General features: G+C 40.6%; 1 pseudogene; it reads left to right on the top strand.

The window, feature by feature from the left end:
- The first annotated feature begins 6,253 nt into the window (after window positions 1–6,253).
- On the top strand, window positions 6,254–11,118 carry LOC146507737 (uncharacterized; annotated as a pseudogene).
- Window positions 11,119–21,663: the final 10,545 nt, after the last annotated feature.

Below are 21,663 nucleotides of genomic sequence, written 5' to 3'. Positions count from 1 at the left end.
TAATGGCAACAATAAAAAAAACCACACTAGCAAGCACAGACTAATAAAAGAGCCTGCAGCTTCAGCAGCATCATAGCTACTGATGAACGAGCACACGGATACACTGTATTTTTCTGTGACTGGATTATCAGGAGGACGGGACAATGGGAATCATATCCTTTTCCGCTCGCTTTCTGTATATACTGTATCTCGCTGAGGGATGTGCAGCATCTAGTCTGTATAGTTGATACGGGAAAATATTTTATTCAGGCTGCAGTTTCTCTAATATACTCTTGACTGTTTTTTTTTATTTTTTGACTTTTCTATATTATGTTAATATGTAAAGCAGCAAGGCGAAGTAAAGCTTCTATAAAACCAATGATAATAAAACCAACTACCTAACCACTTCATCTCCCTCTGAGGCAAACCTTCATTATCAGTCCGGATGCCCGAGAATAGATTGCAGAGAGGGTTCTTTACTCAAGTGTTAAACTGAACTGCAATAATAGAATGAGAGAAGTTCAAACATTAACTGAGAATCAGTAATGAGCAGCAGACAGCAAACACAAACATCTATGCATGTATAAAGTAATGATGCTCAGAGAATATTTTTGAATCTCATAAAATGTGAAACATACAGATATGTTGATCAGTTTGGTTTTCTTAAGTAAAATGAAGTAAAACACAAAGAATAGACATGCTGTGCTCACAATGAACTAATATGAACTATGTGTACGCTCATTTATCTGGAAGAGGTTTATGCTGTCCTCGCCCTGAGTCTCTTAGTTTCACCAGCTAGACAGCGAGATAACGATGCTCCAATAACCAGACTTATTTTCCTTTTTGCGCTGCATGGCCTCTGACCATTGCCTTGTCTTTGACCATCGTAAAACTGAAAGTACAAAATACTGTATTAGCTAACTAACATTGTAAACTAGCTTGTTACACTCTTACTGCAAGCTAACAAGATAAAACTTTCAAATGTACAAATTATCGTACCATTTTTACACAAAACAAAAGATAATAATTATTTTATCGACACTCATACTTACACACATATCTTGTAAAAGGCAACAACATTTTAAGGTCCGTATCAGCTTAGAACATAACATTACGGTATCACTTTCCGCCATCTTTTATTTCTTCTTCACGTTCTCATTTTTTCCCTTCCCAAAGTAACCGAACCCATATTACAAAGCAGCCGCTAGAGGGAGCTCTAGGGCAGTTTACGACTATAATATCCCATTTAAGTTATAAAAGGCAGAACAAGGTTATTAACCTGAAATATTAAACTGATTCTGTACCTTTCACTCAGTCGGAAATGTGCATCTTACATATGAAAATGTCAAAGTGAAAATAAAAAAGCCCATCAAAACACTTTCTTCTGTTTTTTGTGGTAATATTCACATTCTCTCACTTGTCACTTTCAGACATGTCCAGATTTATTTATCAATGCAAATAACTCCCGTCACACACCAGCAGTGTATGCATGTAACCGAACTGTTCCCTCTGCACACTCTGAGCTTGGAAATACAGCTTAATCTTCTCCAAGGCTGCAGTGTATCCTACCAGTCATCTTGGCCCCACGCAGGGCATGTGATTGAACTCTCCGGGGCGCATGTGAGGTGCAAGAGCCATGGAGCGCCAAGGTCCAGAAGCCACCCTGCGGCCTCCAGACAAGCATGGCGCAGGTTAATGAAAACATCAAACAACTCCCCGTGGAGTCCAGATGAATAGAAAGCTGTCACGACGATCAAGCCCCCCTCCCCTCCCCCTGACCAGGCCTTAAAAAAAGATCAAAACAAACAATAATCTCACATCCGAAAGCCGACAGGGCATTTACAAAGGACATGCACAAGACTTGTTTTTGTTCTTGCACAAACTGGAAATCTACCTAATGGAATTATTTCCCCACCTAGCTTTTAGAGAATTTTTTCCAACCAAAGTCTATAAATCTGATTTTTTTTTTTTTTTTTAGTCCATTATCATCAACATTTCCATTTTCAGAGAGTGGGTGAAATTGTCTAAAAACTCCAAAAGTTGAAATGGAGAAAAACACCAGTTTCTTTTTCGGTTTTTCATTTTACCTGTGATTTTCTTTCCCTGTTGTTACATCACATTACTATCAGATGCCTTCCCACCACATCTGCGCTACTTCATGTAAGAGTGTGCCAAAGCATGTAGCTACAGCCATTTGCACTGCTTTTACATATCATGTGCAGTAATGAACTTTATGCAAGGTGCTTAATATGCTTTATGAGTGTGTGAAATAGCCATTTTTAAAGCCTGGTTATCTCAGTGTATTTTTCCTTACTTGATAGATTCATTTAAAATTAAGAAGAACATCATAAAACTGTCCAAAAAAAGTCTCTTTGCAGTGTTCAACCTGAAACTGGAACAGGCTCAGTTACTCATTAAAATAAATCTTGTCACCATATTTAGGTAGAACATGGCACGTTAAATGAAGAGGCCAGCTAGTGCTACTACATGTGTTTGAAGATTTCCAGGTGAACATGTTTCACAGTGTTTTTGTGACACTGACAGTGACTTTTGTGTTAGATTTTTTTTGTTGTCTCAGAGTTGTGTGATTGGCACAATAAGACAAATTGTCATTCCCACCTCTCCCTCATCAAAAACATCCCTAAATATAATGAACCGAGGGTCTAAAACCAGTTAGATCACAATAATTGTCTCAGGAAGTGTTTTTTTACACGACAGCAAGAACAAAAAGTGAAAAGAATTTTATTTTCTAGTCTGAAGTGCATTACGCTGTGGGTCTGTAGTTGTCTGGTCTTGCTCTTTAGTTGTTCCAAGTCTCAGTGTTTGTTTCCCTGCATCAAGCTGCGTGTCTTGAGTTTGGGTCTCTGTCCCTGTGTTTATGCTTCCTGTATAATTTTGATAGTCCCTCATATCTTGTGTCTGTGATGTTCTGCTTTGCTTCATATGGTTTGTCAGTGGATTCTGTTAAGCTGTGTTCCCCAGGAGTTTCTGTTCTGCCATTACCTCATGTGTGTATTTAAGCCTTCAGTTTTCCTCTGTTCTTTTTCCCATTGTTGTCATATGTCCCCTCACATTATATGATCTATGTTTCCTCTGGAGTCTAGTTCTTGGTTCATAGCTTTCTATGCCAGAATTTTGTATTTCAGTTCTGGTGAATTTCGGTATTAAAGCTGTTTTTCTCTTTGGAGTCCAGCAATTGGGTCCCTCTTCCTGCTTCCACACAGCCACCGCATAATATTATTCTCTCATTCTCTTCAATTATATATTACATAGATCCAAAGCTCAGTTTCGAGAACATTGTGATTATTATAATCTGAACTTTTTTTTCAGAAAACCAGAGTTGGTGATTTATAATTGGCATCTGACATGAACACAGTGCAAAAAAAATCACCAAGTTCTTCAAATGCATTTGAAACTAAAAGTTAGTCAATCCTCTCATATTAAAATAGTCACCTTTACAAGAGAAATTTACAAAAAAAAATGCCGCTAATATAGTCAATTCCTCTTTTAAAATGATATATACTCTATGTCTGTGAAGGTTCTCAGTCATCCAGGTCATCGTAGTCAAAGGAGCTTGCAAAGAAAAGCGTCTGGACTTCTTTAAGTTATTTGAAGACGTTTCACCTCTCATCCGAGAAGCTTCTTCAGTTCTAAGGTCAAATGGTGGGGAGTCCCAGATATAAACCTAGTGGGAGTATCCCCCCACGGAGGGACAAAAGGACCCCCTGATGATCCTCTAATCGCCTGAGCCAAGGTGTGAAACTGGGTGTGGGTCCCAATCAGCCAGAGTTTCGGGTGAATTCATTGTGAAACCTGGCCCCACCTTGTCATGCGAATTCCTGAGGTCAGATGGCCCAGGATGTGAGTGGGTGTTAAGGCGTCTGGGAAGGGTTCTCAAAACTGGATTATAGATGGCAGAGAGTTGGTGTCGTAAACCACCGCCTCTGTTCAAAGATGGTCGCTCACAGTGGACATAGATGGCTTCTTTCACTCCTCTTTCAAACCATCTGTCCTCTCTGTCCAAAATGTGAACATTGGCATCCTTGAAAGAGTGTCCTTTATCCTTAAGATGCAGATGGACAGCTGAGTCTTGTCCTGTGGAGGTGGCTCTTCTGTGTTGTGCCATGCGCTTGTGAAGTGGCTGTTTGGTCTCTCCAATGTAGAGGTCTGGGCATTCCTCGCTGCACTGTACGGCATACACCACATTGTTAAGTCTGTGTTTTGGCGTTTTGTCTTTCGGGTGAACCAGTTTTTGTCTGAGCGTGTTGCTGGGTCTGAAATGCACCGGGATGTTATGCTTGGAGAAAACCCTCCTGAGTTTTTCTGATACACCGGCTACATAGGGGATGACAATACTTTAGTTATATACTCTAATCCACCCTATGAAATTGCATTGGCAATCTTGTAACTATATAGTGTTAGGAAAATAGCCATTTTGTGAGTGTCCTGTTGTTCTGTTTAGTTGCACTGAAACACACTGCAAGGAGTGAGCTGCTCAGTTCTTCCACTGTCTCTAGCCAAAACAAGACAGAGACACTTTGCAAACCAGGCTAACTATGCAGCATTATTATTAACTGATAACTCCTGAGCACAACTATTGGTGTGTTTGTTTTAAAAAAAACCAAGACGACAAAATTCAAAACCGGTAGTTTCAAAGCAGTAGCTGTGGACGACAATGTAGTGGTTTTGTCCATCCTTTCTGTACAGTCTATAGCTGCCAAAGGTAAACTAACTAGTCTGGTAATCTTGGATTTTTCACTGAGAAATGTGGTCGTGTATGTGTATTGTGCTATTCTATTCTTTCCGGTACGGTTACATACACCCACACATTTTTTAACAATTAATATTGAATATATCTTGCATTAACATGCAGTGCTCATATACTTTAGTTTGAAAAGGTTCCATTCACTGGTGATATTTTGTCTATATGTTGTCTCTGTGTTGATCTAATATCATTTTACCTGTTTTTACTGCCCTTCTTCCTCTCTGTGCTTCTTCAGGCTCAGCAGTCAGACAAAGTCGTTATTGTTGCGAGACAGATTCAGTGGAAGCATAGAAACAGCCATTGTTGATGTTCACAAGAAGCAAACATTATTAAAGCATGGATTATCACTTTAACCTTGTCGGTGTACCTTGGGGACAATTTCCTGCTGCCTTGTGGTTATTGGTCACTCTAGATTTTATCATTTCATTCAACTAAGTCGAAGTCAGCTTACTTTAAATGACCTCAGCTGAGGGGCAATAGGGATTTATGTGAGCACGAAAATTCTTCTGTAAAACATAAATCAATGCACCAGCTCTTTTGCAAGACATCTAGCTTTTTCTTAATTATTGCTATTAGCAGCTGAAGCATCTGAAGCATGCATCACTGTCTTTTGCTATCGACTCAGCAGATTGACTAGCATGTAAAGAACTGGTTTCTAATGGCATGTGGAGGCTGTTTTCAGGCCTGTGAAAGCAGTTAAAACTAAATGGGATAATATTCATCCATGTGTTTTTCTGCCAACGAGCACCTGAGCCTCAACAGCTCTCTGTAATTCATGAAATTAAGAGTTTGCCCTGTACAAAGCATGAAAGGGTAATCAATAAGCTTGCTGTCATCTTCGAGAGTGCTCCCTCTCTTGTTCAACTATGAAGTGCTGGCGAGTACAGACAAACCAGATACACCTGATATAACCCTAGAGATACTATTAATTTTATGGCCGCAAGTACAAGAAGCACATGACGTCTCTTTCTCCCTCTGCTGGTCAATGATCCTTACTCATGCGCGGATTGGCAATCGATAAGAACACAGATGCTTCAATTTCCAGTGGAGCAAAACTGACTGCAAGATTTATTTGCTTAATTAGCCGAAAGAAAAGAAAACAATAAAAGATGCAATTGCCCCATTCACATCGTTCTTCTTGTCTTCACTTATTCTGTCTGCTACATCAGACACTCAATAATAATGTGCAAGCATTCTGTGTGGAGAATATATGCAAACTGATACTCTGATACTGATCTGATAATGACGATATGAAATAGAAAGACGCATCCATCTATCTAATAACATTCAAAATATGCTGTTTTAGTCATTTATTTAATAGATAATGGTCAAAATCAACCTATAATAGCATTCGTGGCTTTATTGTGCTGATAATCATGTTGGTCTGTGAATACAGACTTTAAGTACACTAGATAGAGAAGCTGTTTGGATGACGGCAGTGGCAGTTGTCTATGTACTATTAATATTAAAACGACATATTTTTTAATATCTCTTTGCAGGGCATACAAAATGATAGACATCGTAGGGGCTAACCAGCGAAGAGCCATCAAGTTGGTCACCAACGCAGCAGAAGCAGCATCGAGGTGGCTGTGGATCAAAAGAGCAGAGGCATGGCATGTAGGGTAGCGCTACCTGGACACAAGCTGGGGCTTGATCAACCCTGGCTGGGTCGCCTGGGAGAGGAGGTTTGATTGTTGAAAGACCCAGAACCTCCAATGACCCCAGGTTACATCACTAATGATGTGTCCAGGTGCACCAGAGGGTGTATCATCAACTGTTTTTCTGGTATTACCAGTGACCACCAGGAATAGCCTGGTTGACCACCAAGAATAGATTGGTGACAGCTGGAAAGACAGCGGGCAGCTCGGAAAGACGGCATAGGGGCAGCGAGGGGTGGCATCCCGAGTTGCATCTTCCGAGAGGAAGATCCCACTAAAGCTACAAGTCAACCTACCGGAAATATACCCCAAAGAAAAGAAAAGACACTTGGCAATGTTAATTTGACAACGACCGCGGAATGCATATGCAGCTAGATATGCAAGAACCGACATGGTCTGCGGTTCCACCAAGCCAAAATGAAGTGTGAGCAGAAAGTGTTGGCATCACAGCGCGCAGGAAGTACACCTGGTGAGACGAAGGAGGAACCAGGCCCGGAGTCAATTCAATTCAATTCAATTTTATTTATATAGCGCCAAATCACAACAAAAGTCGCCTCAAGGCGCTTCATAGATACAGAGAAAAACCCAACAATCATATGACCCCCTATGAGCAAGCACTTTGGCGACAGTGGGAATGAAAAACTCCCTTTTAACAGGAAGAAACCTCCGGCAGAACCAGGCTCAGGGAGGGGCGGGGCCATCTGCTGCGACCGATTGGGGTGAGAGAAGGAAGACAGGATAAAGACCTGCTGTGGAAGAGAGACAGAGATTAATAACAGATATGATTCAATGCAGAGACGTCTATTAACACATAGTGAGTGAGAAAGGTGACTGGAAAGGAAAAACTCAATGCATCATGGGAATCTCCAGCAGCCTACGTCTATTGCAGCATAACTAAAGAAGGATTCAGGGTCACCTGGTCCAGCCCTAACTATATGCTTTAGTAAAAAGGAAAGTTTTAAGCCTAATCTTGAAAGTAGAGATAGTGTCTGTCTTCCGAATTCTCTGGTCCGCTGGTTCCACAGAAGAGGGGCCTGAAAACTGAAGGCTCTCCCTCCCATTCTACTTTTAAATACCCTAGGAACAACAAGTAAGCCTGCAGTGTGAGAGCGAAGTGCTCTAATGGAGTGATATGGTACTACAAGGTCATTAAGATAAGATGGGGCCTGATTATTTAAGACCTTGCATGTGAGGAGCAGGATTTTGAATTCAATTCTGGATTTAACAGGAAGCCAATGAAGGGAAGCCAAAACAGGAGAAATATGCTCAATCTTTCTAGTCCCTGTCAGTACTCTTGCTGCAGCATTTTGGATTAACTGAAAGCTTTTCAGTGAATTTTTTGGACATCCTGATAATAATGAATTACAATAGTCCAGCCTGGAAGTAATAAATGCATGAACTAGTTTTACAGCGTCACTCTGAAACAGAATATTTCTAACTTTAGAGATGTTGTGCAAATGGAAGAAAGTCAGAGTCAGCCCACAGTGCCCGAAACCCCCAGGTGATGCAGGCCCGCGAAGCTCACAAGTCATCAGAACATCGTCGGGTGAAGTGGCGTCAAGCTAGCAAGGAGAAGTGGTGGCTCCAGTTCGACGAAGAACTGCCTGAGGCTACGGACTAGACTCTAGAGAATCATGAGGGTGATTTGGAGGAGGGGTAAGGTAGCAAACCAGAGGAGACAAGCAGAGGGGGTGTGGATCTCAAAGGAGGAGAAGTCCAAGGACATCAAGCAGTTCCGAACCATCTTCAACTAGTGTTGAAGGGAAGATTTTCTTTAGCATCGTCGCTAAGCGACTGACAGAATATCTTCTCTTACATCGATAACTCAGTCCAGAAAGGAGGGATCCCGAAGGTTCCAGGGTGCCTGGAGAATACGGGCGTGGTCACACAGCTCATTAGGGAAGCCAGGGAGAACAGAGGGGACCTAGCAGTACTATGGCTTGACCTCACAAATGCCTACGGATCTATACCCCACAAGCTGGTAGAACAGGCACTGAACCGGTATTACATCCCAGAAAAGTTCATGTATCTTATCCTGGATTACTACACCAACTTCCACCTGAGAGTCTCTTCCGGAACAACAACTTCCGACTGGCATAAGGGGCCACTCACCAAGTCTGGAGTCAGGCAGCCACCCATCAGAGCTTTCATGGACGACATGATGGTGACAACTACATCTGTTCCAGGTTGCAGGTGGATACTGAAGGGTCTTGATGAAAGTATTTCTTGGGCATGCATGAAGTTCAAGCCCACCAAGTCGAGGTCTCTTGTGCTGAAGAAAGGAAAGGTCACTGATGAATATTTGTTTTCACTAGGCACCATCAAGATACCATCACTTACTGAGGCGCCCGTAAAGAGCCTAGGTAAGGTATTTAACCGCAGCCTGAAAGATGCACCCTCCATAAAAGCGACCAACGAAGACCTGGAGACCTGGCTCTCATCAGTGGATAAATCTGGCCTTCCTGGCAAGTTTAAGGCCTGGATTTATCAGCATGGAATTCTGCCCTGGATTTTGTGGCCCCTCTTAGTCTATGAAGTTCCCATCTCAACAGTGGAAGGATTCGAGATGAGGATCAGCAGGTTTCTGCGCAGGTGGTTGGGACTGCCACGAAGCCTGAGCAGCATCGCTCTGTATGGTCATAACAACAAGCGGAAGCTCCCCTTTAGCAGCCTAAGCGAGGAATTCATGATGAGCTGGTCCAGGGAGCTGCTCCAATATCGGTCCAGTCCAGTGACCCCCGGGTTGCCCTGGCTGGAATAGAGGTTAGGACCGGGCGGAAGTGGAGAGCTGCTGAGGCTGTAGACATTGCAGTATCAAGGCTACAGCAAAGGGTGATAGTGGGTACAGTGGCCCAGGGAAGAGCAGGCTTGGGTAGCAGTAGAACACCAAACTACGACAAAGCACAGGGGAAAGAGAGGCGGTTGTTGATCCTTGAGGAGGTGCGAGCAGGAGTTGAGGAGAAGCGAGCCAGCCAAATGGTGCAATCGAGGCAGCAGGGGGCTTGGACAAGATGGAAGCAAGCTGTAGAGCGCAAGGTCAAATGGAATGAACTGCAGAAAGCAGAACCCCAGTGGATAAAATTCCTGATTCAGGCAGTATATGATGTGCTACCAAGTCCATCGAATCTCTTCACTTGGGGGAAGGTGGAGACACCAGGCTGTCGTCTCTGTCAGAAGAGAGAAACCCTGGAGCACATTTTAAGCTGGTGCCCAAAAGCCCTGGCCGAAGGGCAATATCGCTGGTGACACGATCAAGTCCTGAAGGCCGTAGCGGATTCGATCTGCAGCAGGATCAGTCATAATAAGAGCGCCTGCCCAGTTAAGAACAAGGTAACATTTATAAAAGCTGGGGAGAAGCCAGCACCACCAGTCCGAAACACCTCGCCTGGCCTGTTGGCAACGGCGCACGATTGGGAGCTGAGAGTTGACCTGGCAAAGCAGTTAAAGTTCCCCGAAGCGTTAGCCAAGACAACTCTGAGGCCAGACATCGTTGTTACTTCAGTTGTCTCCAAGCAGGTAATCCTTCTGGAGCTTACTGTGCCTTGGGAAGACCGTATGGAGGAAGCTCATGAGAGAATGAGGGCAAAGTATTCCAAGTTAGTGGAGGAGTGTTGTTGAGTAATGGCTGGCGGACAAGATGCCAACCCATTGAAGTGGGATGTTGAGGATTTGCGGGTCAATCCCTTTGCAGGGCATACAAAATGCCAGGCATCGTAGGGGCTAACCAGCGAAGAGCCATCAAGTTGGTCACCAACGCAGCAGAAGCAGCATCGAGGTGGCTGTGCATTAAAAGAGGAGAGGCATGGCATGTAGGGTAGCGCTACCTGGACACAAGCTGGGGCTTGATCAACCCTGGCTGGGTCGCCTGGGAGAGGGGGTCTGATTGTTAAAAGACCCAAAACCCCCAATGACCCCAGGTTACATCACTGATGATGTGTCCAGGGGCACCAGAGGGTGTATCATCAATTGACAGCAATGTAATATTTGTGGGAAAAATGTATTTTTAATTTTATTTCGAATCAAACACGCCATCACTCTAGCTGACTCTGAAAGTTATAGATAAATACAGATGTTATAGATGAATGAAGCTGTGCAAACTAATGCAAAAAAAACCCTCCAAACAAATAAAATAAGCACATAATTGGAATAGCTGAAAGTAGAAATGCCTGATTTATTAATTTTAAGTTATAATGCAAGAAGCCAGACCTTCTCCAAATAAACTAAAATCCAGTGTGATAATGCATCAAGACTGCATAAAAGATGCATGAAGATTTTCTTTAGAGTTTGGGCAACAGCCTGTGCATACATGTAGATATCCGGTCTTTAAGTGATGACGTGATAAATCCTGCTTCCGGGCCCAAACTACTGTGCGTTTATTAAGGCTGTTGTGTTTTTAACATGTTTTAATGCTTTGTATCTTGTCTATTTAATCTGAACAAGCCCCTAAAAACAGTTAGTGATCACTGTTGGCCTATCTCGGTTTTTATTACCACTGTTCATTTTAAAGTTCAGTTTTCAAAACCTTATGATGTAACTACAGCCCAGCCCATGCAGCAACATATTAACGACTAACCTCGTATTGTGGATGGATTGTCTCAGTTGTTCTCCCGACTGAAGTTTGGTCCGTTTACAGCAGGGGTGTCAAACTCAAATACACAGTGGGCCAAAATTTAAAACTGGAACAAAGTCGCGGGCTAACGTTAATATTTATTGAAATATGCACGTTAGAGAGGCCCCTTCACTGTCCACTTTTAAATCACGTCTTCAACCCACTTTTATTCCTTGGCTTTTAACCTCAGTGAGACTTAGTTTCTCTTTAATTGAAGTAGTTATTTAATTAATGATTTCACTCTTCTTTTATTTGGTTTTTATTTATATCTCATGTAATTTTATTTTACAGTTCCAATGTACAGCACTTTGTGTCAGCTGTGGTTGTTTTTTAAGTGCTTTATAAATAAAGTTGATGATGATCATGATGATGATGATGAAATATATTTATTCCTCCAGATATAAGAATGAATCTTTTCTTATGGACTCAAACACGTTTTGCTGAAAAACTGAATATGGAACAAGCAAAGCTTAATACTAAACAATATATATATTAGCTGTATAATACCAGTAGGCCAGCTCTAATAGTAATTTGGTATGGCTTCGCGGGCCAAATGTAATTAGTCTGCGGGCCAAATTTGGCCCACGGGCCAGAGTTTGACACCTATGGTTTACAGCATCCTGCCATGCGATTGCATTTGTCCCTAACCATCAGGAACCCTCATGTGAACTTTTATCGAGTGGAAAAAAGTTAGCGTTCATCCTCCAGCTTCACTGTCTTTATGTTATGCTAACATAGCTGTGTTGCTATCACGTAGCACATCATTATATACCAGCTAGTGAAATTTCAGTTACCCTACAAATGTCACTGCTGTTTACTTTCCTGTATTTATTTATGTCTGAAGTGATAGCAGAGCTGTACATCTTAATTTTTTGGGGAAATCTCTCAGTCAGAACATGGCATATATTCAGATGGATCTAGCGAGCTAACTTCCTGCTAACTTCTAACTCTGTTAAATTTCATAAATTTGGTCTTCATGGATGCCTGGATGTTAAACTTAATTGTTACACCTGGTAGAGCAGCAATGCTGATCATTTTATTACAGATGAAAGGATTTAGACAGTTTTTAACTCACAGTGATGGTGTGACTTAGGGACCTGCAGCGGAGTTTCGGCCCAGGCACGTGTAATGATGTCAGACTTAAAAGACCGGATGCAGTAAGAGAAAAAAGATTTGATATCATGGGGTAATGGGGTAGCATGGGTACTTAAAGTACTTATATTTTAAAGTATTTTAACTACTCAAGTCTGCTCTTTATTTGCTCTTTAAGCCCTGTTTTGGCAACTCTTGCACAAAATATCCAAATAAATGGTTTTTTTTACGCAGTGATGGGATTGTTACTCCAAAAAAGTAATATATTACACATCACTCATACACAGTAAGTACTTAATTACATGTGGAAAAAATAATTAATTACACCACTTATTACTTTCAGTAATCCTGTAAAAAGGCCTTAATGCATTGTCACACAATTATCAGTGAACAACATAAACCTGAGGCTGCAGCTTCACACACCAACAGAAATCCTTATCCTAATGAAGACAGACATACGCTCTTTCTTTTAGTTTTTATATGTGAACGCAAAGCTGGCAACACATAGCAAAGATGAAAACCAGCACAAGGAGATCAGTCACCATGGCGATTCTACTGTGGAGTTATGTACAGTTAGAAATGGAAGCTGCAACCTGACTGCTCATCACTGCTTTTGTTACCTGTTGAAACTCAGGCTCTGGCTGCTGGGCCGGGGTCAGTTTGCACTCAGCTTTAATATCACTCTGGGTACTTGGCTAGGTTTATGTTAGCATGCTGTTGGTGCAGATGTTTGCAAAGAGCCGAAGTTGTGCTAGCAGCATAATGCAGTTGTTCACCACCGTGCTCATGCCGTTTTCTGCTATAAAAATAAATGTGCTATTCCCAAGAAGCTGTAGACTGCTCCACCACTTTCCCTTTCCTCCACACAAACTGAAATCAGCTGATTATTGCGCAAGTATGTAGGAAGAAAAAAAATGTTGTTCTTTTCCCTTTTCTATCCACGTGTTCTGGACAAAATTTAAGAACTTTTATAACACGAGAAATGGCATAATTGTAACAGCAATGAAATTAATACATTTAGAATAGCGATGCGTTACATTACTGCATTACTAAAAAATGTAATGTACAGTAATGCGTTAGTTTGGAAGGTGTTACAACCACCATGTTATGTCTGTCATTTGATGGCCTCCACCATCATTCCCATCCCCCAAAAGACTGGCATAGACAGCCTCAATGACTACAGATTACAGATTACATGGAATCATGAAGTGTTTCGAGCGGATAGTGTTTCAGTACATCAGAGACTTTATACCCCCCTCCCTCGACCCCCACCAGTTTGCTTACAGAGCAAATCGGTCCAAGGAGAATGCCATCACCACTCTTCACAGAGTCCTGAGCCATCTGGAGAACAGAAAGAGCTATGTGAGGATGCTCTGCGTGGACTACAGCTCAGCCAACCTCACCAATAAACTGCCACCATCAGATCCCCCCGCCACCTGCTCCTTGATCAAAGATTTCCTCACAAACCGGCCACAATCAGTCTGACTCAGCCCCCATCTCTTCCCCCCACTCGCCCTGCACTCGTATTACTGTACAACAACCCACCCAACCAACATCATTGTCAATTATGCTGATGACACCACCGTGGTTGGGCTCACCTGCTGTTGTCACCTGGAACCACAACACCAACGCCCTGGTAAAGAAGGCCCAGCAGCAGCTGCACTTCCTCCGTGTCCTGAGGAAGAATAAACTGGACCAGAAGCTACTGCTGGGCTTCTGCCGCTCCTCAGTGGAGAGCATGCTCTCCTACTGTCTGGGTGTTTGGTACTGAGGGGGCCACTACTGAGAACAGGAAGGCTGCATAGAGGGTAATTAACACTACCCAAAAATTCATTGGTTGCCCTCTGCCACCCTCGGAGGCCATCGTCAGATCCTCCTGTCTCAAAAAACCAGGGCCATCACAGGTGACCACTTGCACCCCGCCCACCTGTTTGACCCGCTGCCCTCTGGTCGGCACCTCAGGACAGTCAGGCCCCACACCTCCAGACACACAAACAGCTTCTTCCCTTGGGCCATTCAGACTGCCAACAAACACTATCCCCCACAACCCACCTCCGCCCACTCACCTCACCAATCTGAGTCATGGTCCGAGTAACCCTCATCACTCAGGCCACTCACACACAGACTTTTGACTCAGACCAAGTCTTTGTCCACTGGTTCCAAGCACGTTCCTCTCCATATATATATTCCTCTAGACTGTATAATTCTCTTCTTTTTGCTATTCATTCCTGATCTCTTTACTATTTATATATATTTCATCTTTTCTCCTGCACAGTTGGCATGGAGCACTCCTAATTTTTGTTGAACATGTACAATGACAATAAATGGCTATTGAATTCCACTGTATTATATTTTGGCAAATTTCTATTGAACAAAGAATTCAACAGCAATGGAAAATAAGGATGTTGGAAATGAAACACAGTGACATTCAGTGCTCAGCAAACTTAGCAAAACCTTAAAAAGTACAAAGGCAAGGTAACAGATAAAAAAAATTTAAACTCATAATGATTATTGATTGATCCTGTAGATAATCTAACAGTTAAAGCATTTTCAGACCCCATTTGTGAAAATGTATGGCAGCCAGTTGAACGGCTATTCAAACTGTCTCTTTGTAAAAAATAATACCAAACGTGCCGACGTCATGGCAGGCCTCTCTGGATGAGTGCTTCCATCTGGCATAGCACCAAGGTGACCTCTGTGGTGTGCTGCTTTTCTGAATGCAACCCTGTGATAAGATAAGAGGGGGGTATAGAGTTACTGCCCCGGAGATATAAGGTAAAAAAGGAACAAGCTTAGTAAGCACAGCACTTAGCTCCTGTCTAATGTGTGTGAGAGTTTATTATGGTCTCATTCTATTCATAGGTTTTAGACAGACAGCTACATCAGGTCGGACTGAGAAATAGACTGAAAACAGGAAGCATAATGCAATGTCAGTCAAAAGTGCTGGTTTGGCTCCAAAAGCATTGTAGCGTTCCAGCCCACTCTCACTCCAAGGTTGTCAAATACTGCAGTTTTGTCGAAGCCAGTGCTGTCTCAGAAATATGCACAAGGTTTTCTTTTTTCATCACTGCCTGATGCACCAGACAATACTGAGGCAACTCTGTCACTCCCAGCTCGTATATGAAATCAATGCTGCTTACACATGTCACTGTCTTTGTACTAAAAGGGAAACTTTCCTCACAGTGTAGTTTCATTTTGTGACTGTTGTGTCTCGGTGTAATTTTCAGCTGCCCAGCAGGAGGTTGGGGTACAATGGTTGCTCTCGGACAGAACATGCTATCCTCTGCTAGATTATTGGCCAAAATTGCCCAAACTACAGCACAATTGCATCAAAGACTGCAGTGCAAAGTGTTAGCAGACAGTCAGTAAGTCATGTGTCTTGTAATGAAGCTAGAGCATCATTACAAGAAGGAACAGCTTGCTGTCATGCTACATTATATTAAAAAACAAAATATTGCACAGTTGGTATTAGTCGGCGTCTAGGTTCTGCTGTGCAAATGCAGATTTAATGTGTCATGTCAGGCTGTGCTGATAACATGTTATTAGTAAAATTAATTAAATGAACAACAGCCTACCTAGGTGGTTCAAAGAAATCTGATTTTGCACATAGTAACACAACTATATGAAATGGCTCATAGACAAAAAAGTTAAAATTAAAACATTTAAATCTGAATATACATAATCTCTATAACTGTCAGATAAAGTGAGAGAAAAAAGAGCACAAAGGGGTTTTATAAAGTGTCTTATGCCTAAAATTCATTCAAAAGTCATTCTGTGTCCAGCCAACCAAATATGAAAAAGCTTTATTGTAATATAACACATTAAAAAATTACAACCAAATCAATTTTCACTTCTTGCGTCCGGGCCTAATTGCAAAATCATTATCATAGCTTTAATTCTTTGAATGTTGAATTTCACGTTTAATGTTAAAAATTTAATCTATTCTTTCAGGATGAATGAGCCTGGTTTTGAAATGTAGAAAAAAGGAGACCTTGCATATGCTATAACTCGCTTCAACCTGCTATCCCTCATAACAAGTAATACTTTTTTAAAATGTTTTTTCCAGTGAATTAACAGACAAAGCATAAATATCCACGGTACCAGTTCTTTCCTCTGTCACAGCTGACCCCGTGATACTGATATTCACACATCTTGTCAAAGAAAAAGAAAAGTCATGCTTTAGATTTTAACCATTACAATGGAGCCAGATTAAAAAGAACCAAACAACCTACTCTACAGGAACTGCAACTTGGAAAATAAACATAATATGAAGCTCTTGTACATATGCTGGGAAACCTACTGATCTTCCATGGAAAAAACCTTTCCATACTTCTAAAACATCTTAATATGGCTTTAAAGTTAATTCTTGTCTCAGTCTGCATTGCTTTCTCACACTGTCTGTCTTTCATATGGGCCCAGGAAAACTTAGATGCACTTTTAAAATCCCATGGGTGCGTGATGCATCTCCTCACTGTGTTCTGGGATTTTCAGCATTGCACAGACAAGCCCACAAACGCTTCTTTCAAAGGTATAAGCAGGGTGACATATTTGTTACTGATAGCTGCAGAGTGGATCTGCATCAGTCAACGGGGCTGACGTATTTTGAGAGCAAAGAGAGCTGTGAAGGAAACTGTGCTGACACGTTTGATGCAAAAATTGTTTTCCTTACAGGAAAGTTATTAAAAATATGGAAAATATAGACACAAAGCTCTTAGAAATCTGGTATCACAATCCAACAATAGTGTTTAACTGGTTCAAATTATGCAACCTCAAACATAAGCAGCGTACAGTCACCTTTTACACCTGTGTGTGCTTCAGAAAACTACTTCAGCATGTGATAATGATAAGCCTGTTGAGTTATTAGCAGATTTGATGGTAGTAGGTGTACCGTGTCAGAGAAGGAGTTACCTCCTGTTTATCCCCTCCCTGGTAAACAAACAAACACCACGAAAGCAGACATCCCAACCCCTTGATGTCTACATTCTGTTTATGTGGTGGGTGAATTATTTCTACAGTCATCAACCTCATATTTGCACAGATAAGTAAGACACACAGCTGCACAATTGTGGCTTACTGTTCCTCACGCTGGAGTTCGACTGATACGCACAGGTGCCTTTTCAGAATCATGCTGTCGTTGTACCAATTGTGTGTTATCTGTATTAAATATCTTTCACACTTATAGGAACCATGTGCATCCAGAAAACACAAAAGAGTCAGCAGCTGGCAGGCGCATTCTCTTTGAGCAAATTACTCACTGATTGTGTTTTGCCAGTACGGTAAAGCTAACACAGCGCTGTGTCTGACAAGCATAGGCACACACAACCACCTGGCTCAGATTTCCTTCCTTTGACTCAACACGGTGTAGAAAGTGTATCGACAACATGTAGAAAATCCAACTCGTTTAGTATTGAAAGTGGCTGTAAATGCATTAGGACTTGAGTCTAGTGTGCTTTTAGTGATTCTTCTCAGTTTCTCTGGTTAATTATTGATCTGAGCCGTGTTTAGATCCTTGAATAATTAACGTGCCAGTGTTGCGGCTGTCAGAATGAAAGCGATCGCAGCAATGCGTCAAAACAATATTGAGGGAAGTGTTAAATTATGCAGCGTTGCTCTCACGTTCATTAAGTGTCATCTGACCAGTTTCTTCTGTAACACTGAATGCATAACACAACACAACAGTAGTGGCAGTGGGCAGGAAAAGCAATATTTTAAAGCACTCCTCAGTTCCTTAGATGTTATTTGAGAAGCGTAGAGCAAGGTTAGCGCAGTGCATGAATACATTCTCCCTTTGTTAGTTTTTAATCCTGCCACAACTTTACCCACTTTTCACTCCTCTAATGACAGCTGTTCATTTACTTTCAAAGCAAAAACATGGTTAAAATACTCACATGACACACTTGTCACCATGGTAACCTCATTCACACCTTCAACATGTGATCCAGTTGACTTTTTCTTTATACTGCCTGTAACATACAACTCTGTTCAGACATAGAAAAAAAGGAATGAATGTCTAATATCATTAGAAAAAATATTTCCTATCTATTTACAAGTATAAACTTTTATAGAGTGTATAACATGAAATACTTTATTTAAAATAGTTTTTTTAGTTGACTACCAGCTGAGTACTTTGGACTCTACTTTGGTCTCTTTATGAACATGGAATGCATCGCATGCATCGCTGTATCAGCGATCAAAACATGAAACTGAAAAGCTTGGATTTACAGCATTAAAGAGGAATGGCTCTCATTTCTCTGCTACACCATTTCTTCACTATATTTTGCACTATGCAAATAGTTGTTTGCTGCAAAATTAATGTTTCAAATCTCATAACTTTAATAATGGTGTTGTTGTTATTTCAGTTCTGTGACAAACAACCAGGGCGTTTGTTAAAATGTAAATATATCCGATTTTTCGTAACAGTGTGACACAAGGAAAATTAATCCAGGGTACATGCACCTATATTTTACTATAATATACTGTATGTGAAGATATTGAATAATAAATAATAAAGAGAATAATAAAATTCGAGACAAAGCAACCAAACAGGAGACAGTATTATACTGTAAAACTTTTATACATCGCAGTTATTTTACATCGTTCTTGTAGTTTACGCTGGTAAAACAACGTTTCATGCAGCAAAATCTCGCTGTAAGGATCAATAACGAGGCCTCATAACTTAAATTTAAATGTTAAAACCATATTATAAATGATTTCAGGATATTTTTCTTGTAATGTCATACAAATGAAAATAATGGCTGCATTAAAAAAGCTGAAACAAAATTGACAGCGACAGTCTTGACATTTGACTTTTATTTTACGTAACTTGGAATATTTAAGCTCTGACACACACGATGAACATGAGTGACTTCATCCTTACTTACATGCCGTTGTAATCAACCCTGATACGTTTCAGGAATTTTATCCCCAGTTGAAATCGGATAAGAGCTTTAATTTGGTGTGGTTCGCTCCTGTGAGCTGTCAAAATTATTACCACTTACCAAAAGTGCGATTTATTTCCATGATAGTTTTCCTTCTTCATTTTTTTCCAGTTCACAATTACACATTGTTGAGTGCCTTTTAGCAAAACATAAATTAGTTTAGTGAGTTGAGGGTTCTGAAATCAGGAAGCGTATTTAAACAGTGGGGCAACTCTCAGGCACTGACTGACACATCATAAGGAATCACTGTTGCCTATAGTCAAATCAAGTAAAAAGACCTACTACCACCTCTTGGCATTTACTTTTTCCCACTCCTTTCTTCCACTGCCGTGTGTGTTATTGTGTAGTTTCTGAGTAGGTTGGGCAGCGATGCACAATGTCTTATGTCAGGCTGGGTTTTTATTTATTTATAGATATTTTGTCTTAGTGGCACAAAAATTCTCCTTTTTCTGCGATATGATTACTTCATGACAGAAGCATCATATTGGATTAGTTTAAGGTGTTCACCCAAATTGATGTGTTTTTTTGATTGTATTTCGTGATTAAACTGAATGTTGTGTATGCTGGAAAACTTGCCAAGTTTTGTGGTTTAGGATGCATCACTTCAAAATGTGAACTTTATCAATTCCAGCTGTTGCTTTGTCATTGGAAGAATTTGCTAATTTAACTAGCGTGAAACTAGCTAGTCTTTTTATTTTTTTAGAAATGTAAGTTATTAAAGTTATTTATTTATTTAACTGGTTATGGTACAAGACGTACTTGACAGCATTTGACAGCTAGTATTTACTTATTTACTTGTTTGCTTAACAGTAGAAATGTATGGTTTTGAGCACTCTCAGAGTCTTTAAATACAAAGTAAAATTCTTTCAGCAAGTGGAAAAATCCAACATTTTACTGGCTGGCTGGACCTCCTTGGTTGTCTAAGCTATAAGAACATTTGTTGTTATTTTAGCTTTTTTTTCTCCAATGTTAAGTGACAGAGTAACTTCGAATGAAGCGATATTTTAGTTCTTAGTGTCCTGTAGTTCTTAACATTGACATATTTATTGAGCATCTCCTCATTACATTAAACATCTGTTTACGGTTCAAGGATCTGCTGAAGTGCTGATCTTGTCTCAGTGCTCATTGTCTGTGGTTCTTCCTCTTTTCAACCTTTCTCAGCATCAGACTCGTCTGTATTGGCTGGCATTTTAGAAAAAAGGTCACAGGCACTTAAAGTTAATGACAACAGATAAATCAGCCACTGATGAAACGACTTAAACTTTCTGTCACTAATAGTTTCATTGTAGTCCATTTTACAATGCAAATGCAGCACTTTGGTTTACAGACAGACGGATGGATGGATTTGTAGGCTGCTTCATTTAAATCCTTTATTGTTCTCTTATAATTGTAATGAAAGCTGGATTGTCTCCAATGTGCCCCCCGGTGCATGCTGAGAAAAAGAATGGACACCTGGTGTGACATTCTACCTTTAGGCTCGGAAGCTTCTAAGTTTTAAATTCTGAACGGCTAGGTCGTATTTGATGACTCAGCTCTGATCACAAGCAGCGGTCCTCCAAACAAGGAATAGGTCAGTTTGACACCAAAGTCAACTCTCTGTAAACGTTGATGTATTCACAGGTGTATGAGTGGTGCGCAGAGAGGAAGGCATCTAAAATTAGCAGCTACTCTGAAAGTAGTCCTAAGAGGAATAAGACAGTGACTATTATTTATGTATTTTTGAGGTTTTAACAAAAACAAAAAAGGCAGCAGCTGCACCTGATGCTCATGTGTTCATAAACTAATTAAAATTGTAGCTATACAAGGAATTTCAGCAAGCATGGAAATTATTCTGTTAAAAAGTAAAAAAAAAACCAAATAATAAAAAATTGAATATTGATGAAAATATTATCATAATAATAATTATTATAAGTAAATAAATAAATAAGTAATAATAATATTTTAGAATTTTTAGGTTTAACCCTCTCAAGGCAGTAAAAGCTAACAGCCTGATTACCCCACATACATATTTTATGAGGTTTTTATACTCAGAAGTACCACTGCAGGTATTCTTTTGTGCATTACCAACAAAAACTTAATTTGAGCCTGAGAGGCTTAAGCATTGTATTTTAATTAGCTAAAATTCATGAGAGAAACAATAATTTCAATGGTTATGTCTTTCAAGACTACTGTGAACATCATGAAGAAAGAATATGATAAAAAACTTTCATTTTAAGTCAAATCCATTGCATCATAGATGCTAATAAAATAGAGTTTAGGTTATGTTGAGACCAGGCAGCAGTGGAAGGGATCTGCTGTGTAGCCCCATAGGAAGTCTGTCACAAATAGCTCCCTGTCCCTAATCCGTGCAGTTTGAATAGCATCTCCAGATCTTATCAAAGAGCAAGTGAAGAAAAGAAAAAAACGAGTTAATGGATAGGAGCACAGAAGGTGAAGCAATCAGCAGGTTCCATTAGAAAGCATTTGTTGTCTTGATCTTCAGTCAATAAGCTTCACTTGCTTAGTTTCATTTCCTGCAATTTAGAGAAGGCGTACACACAAATCAAACATACCTGACTATTTTGAATACAAAATCAATGAACAATTCTACGTTTTGATCAATTAATGCACACATTCCTAGTC

Source organism: Neolamprologus multifasciatus, chromosome 11, assembly GCF_963576455.1.
Source record: "Neolamprologus multifasciatus chromosome 11, fNeoMul1.2, whole genome shotgun sequence".
Lineage (NCBI taxonomy): Eukaryota > Metazoa > Chordata > Actinopteri > Cichliformes > Cichlidae > Neolamprologus > Neolamprologus multifasciatus.
This window is presented reverse-complemented; position numbering and strand designations above follow the sequence as displayed.